The sequence below is a fragment of the Emys orbicularis genome, chromosome 11, assembly GCF_028017835.1.
Source record: "Emys orbicularis isolate rEmyOrb1 chromosome 11, rEmyOrb1.hap1, whole genome shotgun sequence".
In the NCBI taxonomy this organism is placed as follows: Eukaryota; Metazoa; Chordata; order Testudines; family Emydidae; genus Emys; species Emys orbicularis.
The window spans coordinates 56,420,390-56,433,617 of NC_088693.1; the positions used below are offsets into that span (position 1 = coordinate 56,420,390).

General features: G+C 44.5%; 1 long non-coding RNA gene across 1 annotated transcript; it reads left to right on the plus strand.

Annotated features, from left to right (window-relative positions):
• Positions 1-399: 399 nt before the first annotated feature.
• LOC135885828 (uncharacterized) lies at positions 400-8,646 on the plus strand. Its single transcript, XR_010561760.1, has 4 exons — positions 400-506; positions 3,214-3,391; positions 6,687-7,544; positions 8,333-8,646. It is a non-coding gene; the product is annotated as an uncharacterized LOC135885828 (long non-coding RNA).
• The last annotated feature ends 4,582 nt before the right edge of the window (positions 8,647-13,228 follow it).

Below are 13,228 nucleotides of genomic sequence, written 5' to 3' on the forward strand. Positions count from 1 at the left end.
ACCTTGATATCCTTTGTTAGGGGGACAGGTTGTGTTAGAATACTGAGTGAGATTTTATATAAATATTTAACAAATGATTAATATTAATTGCATAATCAATAGATTCTAACTGTTCATACCGTTATGACATTGAGTTGCTCCCTCCTTCGCCCAGCAGGTGGCGCTGTGAAGGCACACGCTCTCCGTGCGCTGCTTCCTTCAAGGCTGCAGTGAGCGCCTTGGGGCGCCGGGCCCCTACCTCTTTGAACAACAGCCGATTGGGGAGCTTTGCTGTCGATCAGAGAGTCTGGGCGGGAGCATCCAGCCCTGTTGGGACAACGGGCTGTCAGTCAGAAGAACCGGGCGCTGATTGGGCCCTGCCTCTACGGCTTGAGCGGTAGTTGCCCGGGCCAAGGCTTGAGCGGCGATGGGAAGGCGGCGTCCGGAAGCGTTGGTGCCCGGGGCGTGCTGCCTTTGTTTTACCGGCTCCCCCTGAGCCAGGGAGCCGAGCTCAGGGTCCGCTGCGTGTAAGAGGGGCCCAGGCGCGGCAGCGGTGGCGGGGAGGCGGCGGTGTGGGAAGGGCACAGGCCCCCGGCCTGGCGGTGCGCCGGGGGCTCTTCCCGCGCCCAGAGCCTTGGGCGTGGGGCGGAAAGTGGCGCGCGGAGCCCGGGTGTGCGCGGGGTGAGCACGCGGAGCCCGAGCTGGCGGGGGTGAGAGGGGGCCCCAGAGAGAGACCGACTAATGGACAGGAGCCAGGACAGGGATAACGCAGGTGGGATGATCTAGGTACTGAAATGGCTCGCTAGTGCCGGTCCCTGCCTCAGCCTTCAGCGTATTTATCTCACATTCCACAACACCTGCAGAGGTAGGGAAGGGCAGTTATTCCCATTGTACAGATGGCAAACTGAGGCACAGCGACAGAGGCTTCGTCTACACCTAAAAATTAAATTGACCTAACTGCCTTGGTCAGGGCTATGAAAAACTTCACGTCCTGTTGATTTAGTTAGGTTGATCTAACCCCCACTGTAGAAGCAGCTAGATCAAGGGACGAATTCTTCCTTTGATCTGTCATCTCTCTGAGAGGTGGATTAACTAAATTGATGGAAAAACCTTTCTGTTGATGTAGGATGTGTTTATGCTGCAGCAGTGCCACTGTATGATGGTCATACACTGACTTATGGTCACACAGGAAGCATCTGACAGAGTAAGAATTGGACTCCTGGTCTCCAAGTCCAAGAACCCTACCCACTGAAACCCTGTAGTGAAAGCATCTGTAGAGCTATTAGCAGGAATTTCATGCTTCTGCTACCACTTCCTAAAAATATAAATAGATGCAATAATACTTCCAAAACTTACTGTGTATTTTCTATTGAATAGTTCATGTCTATCATCATTTTTCGTTTCACCTGAAAACTTTTCTAATATTCTTGATCAGCGGTTCTCAAACTTTTATACTGGGGGACCCCTTTCACAGAGCAAGTCTCTGAGTGCAGCACACACCCCCCCCCTTATAAATTAAAAACACTTTTTTATATTTAACACTATTATAAATGCTGGAGGCTAAGTGACGTTTAGGGTGGAGGCTGACAGCTCGTGACCCCCCCATGTAATAACCTCACGACCCCCAGTTTGGGAACCTCTGTTCTTGATACATTTACATTCCATCTGAAATGTAGAGATCTAGCTTTGCTTTCAAATTCTAGATGACCTTCCATCAGTTGAACATAATCCAACTCCATTGCTGTCTACTTTTGAGAGAGTTAATGTTCTCAGCTTCCTTTCTTAGCTTACAATTTCTTATGAAATTTTGCCAATGCTGTACATATTTTCACAATTAAATACATGATAAAGCTAGTGAGGAGAGACTTTCTTCCATCTTTGCCCCACCAGAGGGGCTGAATGCCCTAACATCCCCATGTACATGCTAGTGAAGCTCTTATCACTTTCTATCATTGTCTTGTGACTAAAGCATAGGACTAGGAGAAAGGAAATCTGGGTTTAATTTCAAGCTCTGCCACCAATTTGTATCACCTTGAAACAGAATGGTTAGTGACTTGGCCTATTTCCCTGCCTCACAGAATTGTTGTATTGGCTTAACAGTTACGTGTAAAGCTTTCTTGGTTATTTAGATGGAAGGCACTCTGAAAGTCGTCTTGTTTATAAAAAAAAAAAAAAAATAATTGCTTTATTACTGCTTTGGCTGCCAATGGAGCATCCCATACAGTTGCACTATTCAGCTATATTCAGCTATCTATAGAACCAGTTTTAAATACAGCATGTTAAAAATGCAATGGTTTTTAAACAGTAATTATCCACTATCACATATGGTCATCTCTGCGAGCTCCAATTAGGAACCACTCTTTGCCCACATAAAATGACCCTGAAAAGTGTTAGATATTGTAAAAGTATTTTTAACTTACAATCAGAAGGTTGAAATGAATCTGTTAACTTTCTAGTCAGTTTTTCCTCTATTGCAAATGTATGCTCTAATTTGGTATTATAGGATTGATTGTGCTGGTGGCTTCTCTTTTTTAAAAGGAAAATCAGGTTTAAATAATATCAAAAAAGCTCTCTGTTGGTCATTAGGACGGTGTGATATAAATGTATTAATAAAAAAAAAGAAAAGCACCTTTAATGTGGAACTTCCCTACTGGAATAGATCAGTAGAGCCCTGCACAAATACAAAATTTGTATCCGCATCCCATCCGTGGATATAAAGCAGATATCCACAGATTTGTAGGGCTCTAGATACAAAATTTATATTCACATCTGATCTGCGATCTGCAAAAATAGTCTGGGAATATAAATCCACAGATTTGTAGGGCTTTGTAGATCAATCAGGCCAAGACCAAACCTGACAATGTTCAGAGTACAAAGCAAAAAACACACATAAGGGGTGAATAGGAGGGAATTAAAATAACTGCTAAAAGTAGCAGAGATGAAGTACAGGATCTTTTACAGACAAATTAATGTGTCTCAATATATATGGGGCTTAGATTCTACTCTTTTTAGGGATTTTTAATGTGACCATCACCTAGATATCAGAGTATATTTACATAAAGTAGACAGCGAGACTGCATTTCCTGCTCTTTTCCCTTATAATGATGGGCATGTTAGAAATGTCTGACATAGACAGATGGAAAAATATTTTACAGCTTGTTTTAGGATTGTTTCTAATTGTTGATTCTTGAGATATGTTGCTGAGAATTAGGTTGGGTTTTTATTTGTTGGTAGATCTTGATATCTTCTGGTAATGAACAGAGGGAGTGTTGCTGATTTCAAAATTTTTCTATGGAGTTGAGTAAGCATCCTACAACAACCGTGATAGAGACACTCCCAGAACACCAAGAGAAATACGGAGAGAAGAGAAAATACTTGGTGGTCAAGAGGAGTACTTGTGAATAAAGAAAAGGTTGGTACCAGAAGAGAAGGAACAGCAGAAAGAAGCTCCTACTCTGTAAATAACTAAATAAATCAAGTCTGACACTCTGAAGGCTTAAAATACTCACCAGAAGAAAAAATAAAGGGTCTTCTATGTATTTTATGTTTAATTGGAGTATTTTTACTGTGTTGAAATGTTGTGTTTCTTTGCACAGATTTCTTGAAACTTTGTTTTATTTATTTAAAAAAGAAAAGAAAATGATGTTGCTAGATTTCATTTTTTGAATATCCCAGGAAACTTTTCTTGGGAGCTGGAAATTAAAAATCAAAGATGTTTACCAACTTCTTTTTTAGATTGATGCAGAAAATAGGATTCAAACCAAGGACATATTGGGATTTTAACTGAATTTAGTGCTCATGAAAGATGACCATTGACATCCTTGAAGATGTATTCACAAAAAAAGTACATAGGGATGTTTTTGCCTTCGTTACTGGCTGCCGCTGGGCCTATGCCTCAGTCTGCAGGATCAGTTTTGGGGTGAGAGTGAAGTTTAGTCACTGTGGGCCAGATCCACAAAACGATTTAGATGCTTAAGGCCAACGTTTAAGCACCACTGAGATCCTCAAAATCCCTGCTCACCTGCTGCCTCACTCTAAAGTCCCTAGGTGCTTAAATTTCCCTTGGTAAAGTCCCCTGGTTTTTGCCAGTGAGCACGTGCACAGCCACCTCAGTCTAGGTGTCTGGGCACCTGAGCCCTGGGCAGAGTCCTCAAACTAAGTGTTCCTCTGCCTATCTTGCTTGTAGAGCCTGATCCATAACGTGTTCCTACACAAAAGAGGAGGTGGTGGTGCTGCCCCCTTATAATGTTTAGCCCCGTGGTTAGAGCACTCACTCACCCAGAATGTAAAAGACCCAGGTTCAATTCTCCCTGAGGTGGAGAAAGGAATTGAACTTGTCTTCCTTTACTTTGTGATTTCCTTAACCACTGGCCTATGGGGTATTCTGGGACATGTATCTCTCTTTCTCTCCTGTTGAAACTGTTCCACTTTTATAAATAATGAAATATGCATTGGACTGGAACCTCGATGTCTCACATCCCAGGTGAGTGCCAAAGCCACTAACAGCTACAGAGTCATTCTCACTCTCTTTATGTTCCAGTGCATATTTAATTACTTATACACAGTGGAACAGCTTCCACGGGATAAATTGAGAGGGGCTCATATCAGATTATGCCATAGCCAGTGATTAGGGTACTCTCATGGGAGACCCAAGTTCAAATCCTTTCTCCACATCAGGCAGAGGGGGAATTGAACCTGGGTCATCTATATCCTGAGTGAATGGTCTAATCCAGGGGTAGGCAACCTATGGCACGCGTGCCGAAGGCAGCATGCGAGCTGATTTTCAGTGGCACTCACACTGCCCGGGTCCTGGCCACTGGTCTGGAGGGTTCTGCATTTTAATTTAATTTTAAATGAAGCTTCTTAAACATTTAAAAAACCTCATTTACTTTACATACAACAATAATTTAGTTATATATTATAGACTTATAGAAATAGATCTTCTAAAAACATTAAAATGTATTACTGGCACGCGAAACCTTAAATTAGAGTGAATAAATGAAGACTCAGCACACCACTTCTGAAAGGTTGCTGACCCCTGGTCTAATCACTGAGCTAAAAATTATTAGGGGAGGTTCCACCACCTTCTCTGTGGCATGTCTTCAAAAAACAAAACAGCGTAGATACCTACTGTAATTCCAGAAAAGAGTTTTTGGCTAAGAATCCTTAGTGGAGATAGACAGTCTAGCTTGGACTTGGGTACCTAAGTGCCTTTGAGTGGTGGCACCTCTCCTCAGCATTTCCTATTGGCTAATTTAGGTTTGTCCCTATTCACTATTCTGGCTTTTGTAATCCCATTCTTAGATGTCCAGCTCTTCCCATGCATTGTATAGGGAGCCTACATGCCTGAGCAAGGCTGTGGTGGCAAGGTACTTAAAAGTTAGGCACTGAAATGCCCAAGCTCTTTTGTGGATCTAGCCATGTGACCGATTCTGTCTTTGGTCTCTCTACTAAGACTGCACCAAGTGTAATAGTTGCAGTGATGGAACTTGTGATGTAGGCAGCTTTGGACTGAAACCATCAACTAATTTTATAGATCACTAAGCAGCTATCAGGCAGCAATGATTTCCAGTCACCAAGTGCCAGACTTTTAAAGGTATTTAGGTGCCTACTTGTATCTTTAGACATCTAAATACCTTTAAAAATCTGACCCCAACCAACTTGGAGTTGATTAGAACCAGTGTCCTCAAGAGTTATAGACCCTTACTAGTCACGTGAGCAGTCCATTCTCCTTTTGCTTTGATAATATAGTTTGTATAATACGACCTGTGGACATTTTTTCCCTTTAATGCAGGGTATGCACTTTTTGCGAAGAGGGGGGGATTAATATATTTTATATGGAGAGTATTTTGGTGATATATTGGGTAATATTATAAGATTGTAAGATGTTATTAAGCTAGACAGTGATTTTTACTTATCACTTACGTACTGCTTTCCATCCAAAGATCTCAAAACACTTTAAAAACATTAATTAAGACTCAGAACGTCTGCATAGTAGAAAAGTATTGTCCCTATAAATGGATAAACTAAAACACAGAGTTGAGGTTAAAACTCTTAGGCACTTAAATCTCTAATTAGGCACAAATTCACAAATGGGCTGACCATCAGAAATGTTGATAATCTTCAAATTCCCCTAAAGTCTGTGAGAGCTTGAGGGCCTCAACACCTTTGAAAATCAGTCCATTTTTATTTTGGTGCCTAATTAGAGATTTAAGTGAGTTGCCGAAGGTCACAAGAAGTCCGGACAGAGCTGGAAATAGAAACCAGAATTCCTAATCCCAGTTTTGGGCATTAGGCACAAGACATTTATTAGTAAAATAGCTTGAGGGAACATGTTAATTATGTCCTATATAACTTTTTTCCCATTTGGGAAGAAGAAAGCATCCTGGAGTTGTAAAATTTGCTGCCTACCAGTTTTGTTAAAGTACCTCTGAACTTTTTGAACTAGCAGTCCATATTCAGATGAAATTTTAACAGGTTTGAATATTTGGACCCTGAGTTACACTTACATATAGAATTTTTTTTTAAGGTTTAGCAAGCCTTTTCCTTTTGAAGAGTTTGAACTGGTTGTCAGAATTTATTGGTGAAATCCTCTTTTTTTTTTTGTATGTGACCTTTTTTTTTAATCCTCCAATAAGGGATTTCAGATTTTTCATGTTACTTTTATCTTGGGAGATTTATAGTAATTGACTATTTTTATTTTTAAGGAATCTTATGTTCTTGGGGAAGCCCATAACACATGACCAGAGATGGCACCTAAACCACTTGGGAAGTGGGAAAAGTATGGAAAAAGATACTGTCGAGATTGGGAAAGGGAAACTGGATTAAAAGAATGGATTCGAAGTGTACCAGGAGATGACACAAAGGCAGCATGCAAATATTGCGCATGTGAAATCAGAGCCCATCATAGTGATTTGGTTGCACACAGTAAAACCAAAAAGCACAAGAGACATGTTGCTTTATTTTCATGTTCTTCTGATATGAAAAAACATTCATTTGAATTTGAAGTTGAAAACCAAAATTCATTTGACGATGATATCACGCAAGCCAAAATGGATCAATCTGTTAATGTGTGTGCACTGAAGCTAGCGGCACACATAGCTTGCCATATGAGCATTTTTACAGTGGATCACCTAGGCTGCATTGTTGGAGGGATAGCAGAGAAGGACATTAGTCTGCATAGAACAAAATGCTCCACACTGATTAGAAATGTCATTGGTCCTACTGTACACGAAGAACTTCTGAGAGACATTGGCAATGGACACTACTCGTTGATCATTGATGAAAGTACAGATGTATCAGCACAAAGGCAACTTTGCTTGATAGTAAGATACTTTAGCAACAAGCTTAAATGTATTGTATCATCCTTTGCAGGGATCATTAACTTGACTAGAAGTGATACTATCACAGAAGCCCTCTTGACATTTCTAAATGACAACAAGCTGAACATAAAAAAGTGTGTTGGGATTGCTGCTGATGGTTTCAATACAAGCTTATGTGGAAATAAAAATTCATTGCTCAAAAAGTTTTATGAACTCAATCCTTGTGGAGTTTTCATCAAATATGTAAGTTACTCTCTCTATTTGTGCTCTTCAAAAGCCATTGATGTGCTTCCATTGAACATAGAGTATATGGTTTCACGGACATACTTGTGGTTTTCCCATAGCACTTTCCACCAGAAAAGGTACCATGAACTATATGCTGCCATCAGTGTTGGAGAGAATTTCCTGAAAATACTGCAGCTTACTGAGACAAGATGGCTGTCCATTAGCCCTTGTATTAACAGAGTACTTGATCAGTATGAAACTCTGATGTTGCACTTTCAGTCTATAAGAGACCATGAAAGGGACTACAGTGCTGAGCTTCTCTATCAAATGTATTCTGATCCAGTAAATAGACTCTATCTTGTTTTTCTGCAGCCTCTTATTCAGGAAGCTAATAGGATCAACAAGTTATTTCAATTTGAAACAGTTAACCCAGTTAACCTTATTGCTGAATTAATGCTGTTCTATCAGAATTTGGTGCAAAGAGTCATGAAACCTTGTGTCTTTACAACATGGTCATCCATTGTAAATTATGACATTCACTGTAACAGGAACTACATGCCTCTTTCAGAGGTTAACTTTGGATCAGCGTTCTTGTCTGAATTAATAAATGCAAATCTTTCCTCACATACAGTAGAGACCATCCAAAGCAGATGTCGAGATTGTATCCTTGAGTTTGCTAAGCAAATAAAGCTCCGACTGCCTCCAAATGTCCATCATCTAGAATCTCTCAGTGCTCTGAGCCCTTCAGTTGTTCTAAGTCCTACAAAACCTGAATTCTCAACCCTATCTTTTCTCTCCTTATGTAGAGGGGATCATATCAAGTTGAAACAGCAATGGAAAAATCTGGATGCAGTCTCATGGACAAACACAGAAGATAGCCAAATAGAACAGTTCTGGATAGAAGTTGCAAAACACACAGATGAAGTTGGTGATAAGGATTTTGTTGAGCTAGGATTATTTGCCCTTGCCCTTCTCACCTTGCCCTTCAGCACTGCAGCTGTGGAGTGTACAATCTCACAAATGAACTTGATAAAAACCAAGTTAAAGAACAGACTGCAGGACAGCCTACTTGAAAATATCTTAAGGATTAGGGCCTATATGTACCGAAATAAGATTTGCTGCAACCAGTTTCAACCATCCAAAGAGATGATATCTTTGTTTAATAATGAGTTTTATGCAATTGCTAATGGCAAGGACACTACAGATGACTCTGAGGAGGATATCTTTTGAAAAGACTCAAGTGAAGAGGATCTCTTTTAAAAAAGTAAGCAAGGATTTTCAAAATGGCTCATTGCAATTGAACTATTTGACTCATGCATTTCAAATTTTGTTCTATCTACAAATCTGTTTTCCCATTCATTTAGTAAGAACTACTTTTCATAGAGGAAGATACATTGCATAAAGCCACACAACCCTTTTTAGAAAAGGATTTTTGAAAAAACTAAAGTAAAATTAATGAGGCATGCTCTAATACAGGGGTCGGCAACCTATGGCACGTGTGCCAAACACAGCACGCACGCCGATTTTGAGTGGCACGCTGCTGCCTGCCACGGTCCCAGCCCCACTCAGTCCCCCCGCCCACCGCTCTCCCCTGTGGGGGCAGGAGGCAGAAGCTTGGTTCTCCGGCAGCCAAGCTTCCCTCCTCCCCCACTTCTTCCCCCAGTGTGGTGCTTTCCTGCTCCTCCTCCTCCCTCTCCCTGCCGCCGATCAGATGATGGCCCTTGCGAGGGGGAGGATGCTCCCTGCTCCGTAGAGGAAGCAGAGAAGAGGTAGGGTCGGGACCTTGGGGAAGGGGACAGGGCATATCCCTTCCAGCCCCCTGCCATGAGCCGCTCAGGGCAGGGGGCTGGGAGCACCCCAGCCCTCTGCCCTGACCCCCCCCTCAGCCTTCTGCCCTGCACCCCCCCCACACACCCAGCCCTCTGCCCTCCACCTCCACACCCCCCAGCCCTCTGCCCTGACCCCTGAACTCCCCCACACATCCCCAGCCTTCTGCCCTGCACCCCCACACATCCCCAGCCCTCTGCCCTGACCCCCCCACACACTCAGCCTTCTGCCCTGCACCTCCACACACCCCCAGCCCTCTGCCCTGATCCCTGAACTCCTCCCTCACACCCAGCCTTCTGCCCTGCACCCCCCAGCCCTCTGCCCTGACCCCTGAACCCCCCCACACCCCCACTGCCCTCTGCCCTGACCCCCTCACACATCTAGCCTTCTGCCCTGACCCCTGAACCGCCCCCAGGTCTGGGGTCCCGGCTGCCGGACCCTTGCCAGCTGGCGTCCCGGACGCAGGCCCCGCTCAGCCCGTTGCCAGCCTACGTGAACAGAACCCCAGCCTGGCAGCGAGCTGAACAGGCTGGCAGCGTAAGATCAGCATTTTAATTTAATTTTAAATGACGCTTCTTAAACATTTTGAAAACCTTCTTTACTTTACATACAACAATAGTTTAGTTATATAATATAGACTTAGAGAGAGAGAGACCTTCTAAAAAACGTTAAAATGTATTACCGCCACGTGAAACCTTAAATTAAAGTGAATAAACGAAGACTCGGCACACCACTTCTGAAAGGTTGCCTACCCCTGCTCTAAAAGTAATTCATTTGGTGGGGGGCACACTTGACTGAAGATGCTGATTAGACAGTGCACCAAAAACCCCCTACCCATTAGCCTATTAATGTAATACAGTCATGGCATATTTTTATATTGAGTGATACACAACTTAACACTACATTTCTATGCCTCAGTACAATACTCTGTCAGGAGCCATGGCTGGGTGAAGATTAAATAAAACCTGTTTTTTTATATATAAGTTTTGGAGGGCACTACTCTTGAATAATTTGTACTTACGACTCTGTTAAGAGATATTTCTGAGGGCATTCTGTGCCAAAAAAAATCTACGCCAAAAAAATAAAAATTCTGTGCACAATATTTTAAAATTTAAACTCTACACATTTTATTTGTCAGATAAAGGTGGAGGCTCCGCATGCATAGGCCACTGGCTGCACAGAGGTGGGAGATTATTGTGCAGCTACCCCTTGGGATATGGACTCAGTGGTGAGGCTGCACCCAACCCTGACACAGCGCTAGGACTGGGCCTGCCCCGGACACACCCCAGGGACCTTCCCCTCCATGCCAGGTGCACCAGGTATGGGGAGGCAGGAGCCAAGTGTGGCGGGGCTTAATGTGGGGGAATCCAGGGGTGGGTTGAAAAGGTTCTGTGTGGGGTAACCTGGGTGCAGGCGGCTCAGTGGGGGATCCAAGTGTAGGGGGGAACTGGATGCACAGGGGTTTGTTGGGGAGTTTTGGGTGCAATGGTAATGGGACTCTGCAGGGGGGTCCAGGTGAAGGTGGTTGGGGCTCAGCAGAGCGGGTCGGTGTGGGGAGGATAGAGCTCTGTAGAGGGGTCTGGGTGTGGGGCTCAGTGGTGGTCAGATGCTGGGGGAGTGGGGCTCAGTCGGATGGGGATCCAGGTGCAGCTGGTTGGGGTTTCGGTGGGGTGGGGATCTGGGTGTGGGTGACTCGTCGGAGTGGTGCAGGGGGAGTGGGGCTCATTGGGGGGGGGTTCTGAGTGCAGGGGGTGAGGCTTAGAAGGAGGGTCTGGGTATAGGGGTTCTGGATCCATGGGGGTTGGGCGGATGGGGGAGTAGCTCCCTGCACAGGGAGTCTTCCTGCAGCTGAGGAGCGATGGGCGCAGGAAGCGGGGTGGGGCGCAGTTTGCAGAGGTCCCTGCAACTGGGGGAGAAATCTGGGGGTGGGTCTGACCTGGCCCCAGATGCCATGCAGGGAAAGAGGAAGTCCTGTCCTCCCCAGCCCAGCCAGGACTAGCAGCTGAGCCTGGTGCAGGGTTGGATCCACCAGCCCGGTCTTCCCCAGTCCTGTTCCCTGCCTCAGTGATTTACCTCTCTGCCGGCTGCCCTGGATACCCGAAACATTTTGCTGGGGAGGGTCGACTGTGGCTTCCCTTTGCTTTCCCATCAGAAAGTCAGTTTTCTGTGGGGAAGCAAAGAAATCTGCTGGGGATGTAAATTCTGCACATGCACAGTGGCACAGAATTCCCTCAGGAGTAAAGAGAAGTCTGAAATTCAAAGTGGCATATTGTACATAAAAAGGCTAAGGATTATTAAAATAATTGTAAGATAGTTGTAATTTCTTAATGGTACTGTCTTGTGCTTTCTTTTGGAACTGGTATTTTTATTAGATGAATTATGTACAAGTATGAATTAATAACTTAAAATAGTCTGGAATTATAACAGTGTAGGATAACACCATAAATATTTTAACTGTTGTAATACCTATTTTGAACCCACTTTTATTAATTTTTAATGTACATTCTAAATTTTTGTAATAAACTGATATAACGTATAATACAAACTTGTAATTCTGCTGTTATAAACTAAAGTCCTGACTCTGAGTGGTGCTAAATGTCCTTAATTCTCAAGGGCATTCAAAATATGGCACTAGTGAACACTAGCAGTGTAGTTAGTGATGTGTAGGAAGACAGCTGGTCACCTCAAAGGAAAAAAAAAAATCCATAGGAACTCTTCTAATTTGGTTTTTATTGGCAGAGAATATTTTATAGTTCCCTAACTATGGCAGCTTGTGGAACTGGATCTTCTGAATACTATTCCTTACAGTTCCTAGTATATTAACCACTCCTAAACAGAGCCCAGATACCGGGAAAATAGGCCTACATGCAGCCTCTGCTTAGGTATGTAACTTCTCCAGGGTTACAAAGCTGACTCTCTAACCCTGAAAGCCCCAGAGTTTAGAGGCACTGACCTTCCTTTGTACTTCTTGAGTAAAATGCACAAGGTAAACTTATTCCTGGTTATGCACAAAGTAGTATTACTTGGAGTTAAATGCACCATCAGTTCTTCTTAGGAATAATAAATATAAAAACATTATCACAGGCTGGGTCTGGGGGGAGGGAGCAGGGGTCAGGCAGCAAGGGAGCAGAGTCTGTGAGGACCGGAGCACTGGATACCACAGGGCTGGGGCTGGATTGTGTGAAGAGGGGGGGGGGAGTGGAGACAAGGGGCAGGGCCTGTGGAGGGAGCATAGTGTAGTTTGTGAGGCAGGGGGGCATTATCACCCCAACATGCAAGCCTCACAGAATTTGCCCCCCCAATACACAGCCCCATTGACTGGATTGGAGCTGCTCCAAAAATATAGAAGTTAAACTATGCCTGGGTGGGGAGGGGGAGCTGGAGATAAGGGGCACGACCTGAGAGGTGGGGAAGCTGGTGACAAGGGAGAAGCATTGGAGGGAGCTATAGGGCAGTGAGGGGTGGGTGGAGCAGGAGACAAGGGGAGGAGGCTATAGGGCAGGGTCTGAGCAGGGGTAGGGGGAGCTGGTGACGAGGGAAGGGGGCTACAGGGCAGGATCTGAGGGGTGGGGCCGGGAGCTGGAGACCAAGGGCAAGCCGGGGTGTGGGCTGAAGCGCGGGGAAACGAGACCAGGCGGGGCAGTCTGAGGGGAGGCTTGGAGACGAGGCAGGGTCTAGGCGGTGGGGGGAGCTGGAAGGCGGGAACGGGACGGAAGGCTGGTGGGGGACTTGCCCCGCGCGCTGATGCGCAGAACGCGGGAGGTGGAGGGACACGCCGCAATACCGTGTCTTGCTCCTCGCGACCCCAGGCTGTGTAACTTTAAGGGCTACTGAGTGTCACGCCACTCGGCCAATCAACGGGCTGATTCCAGCAC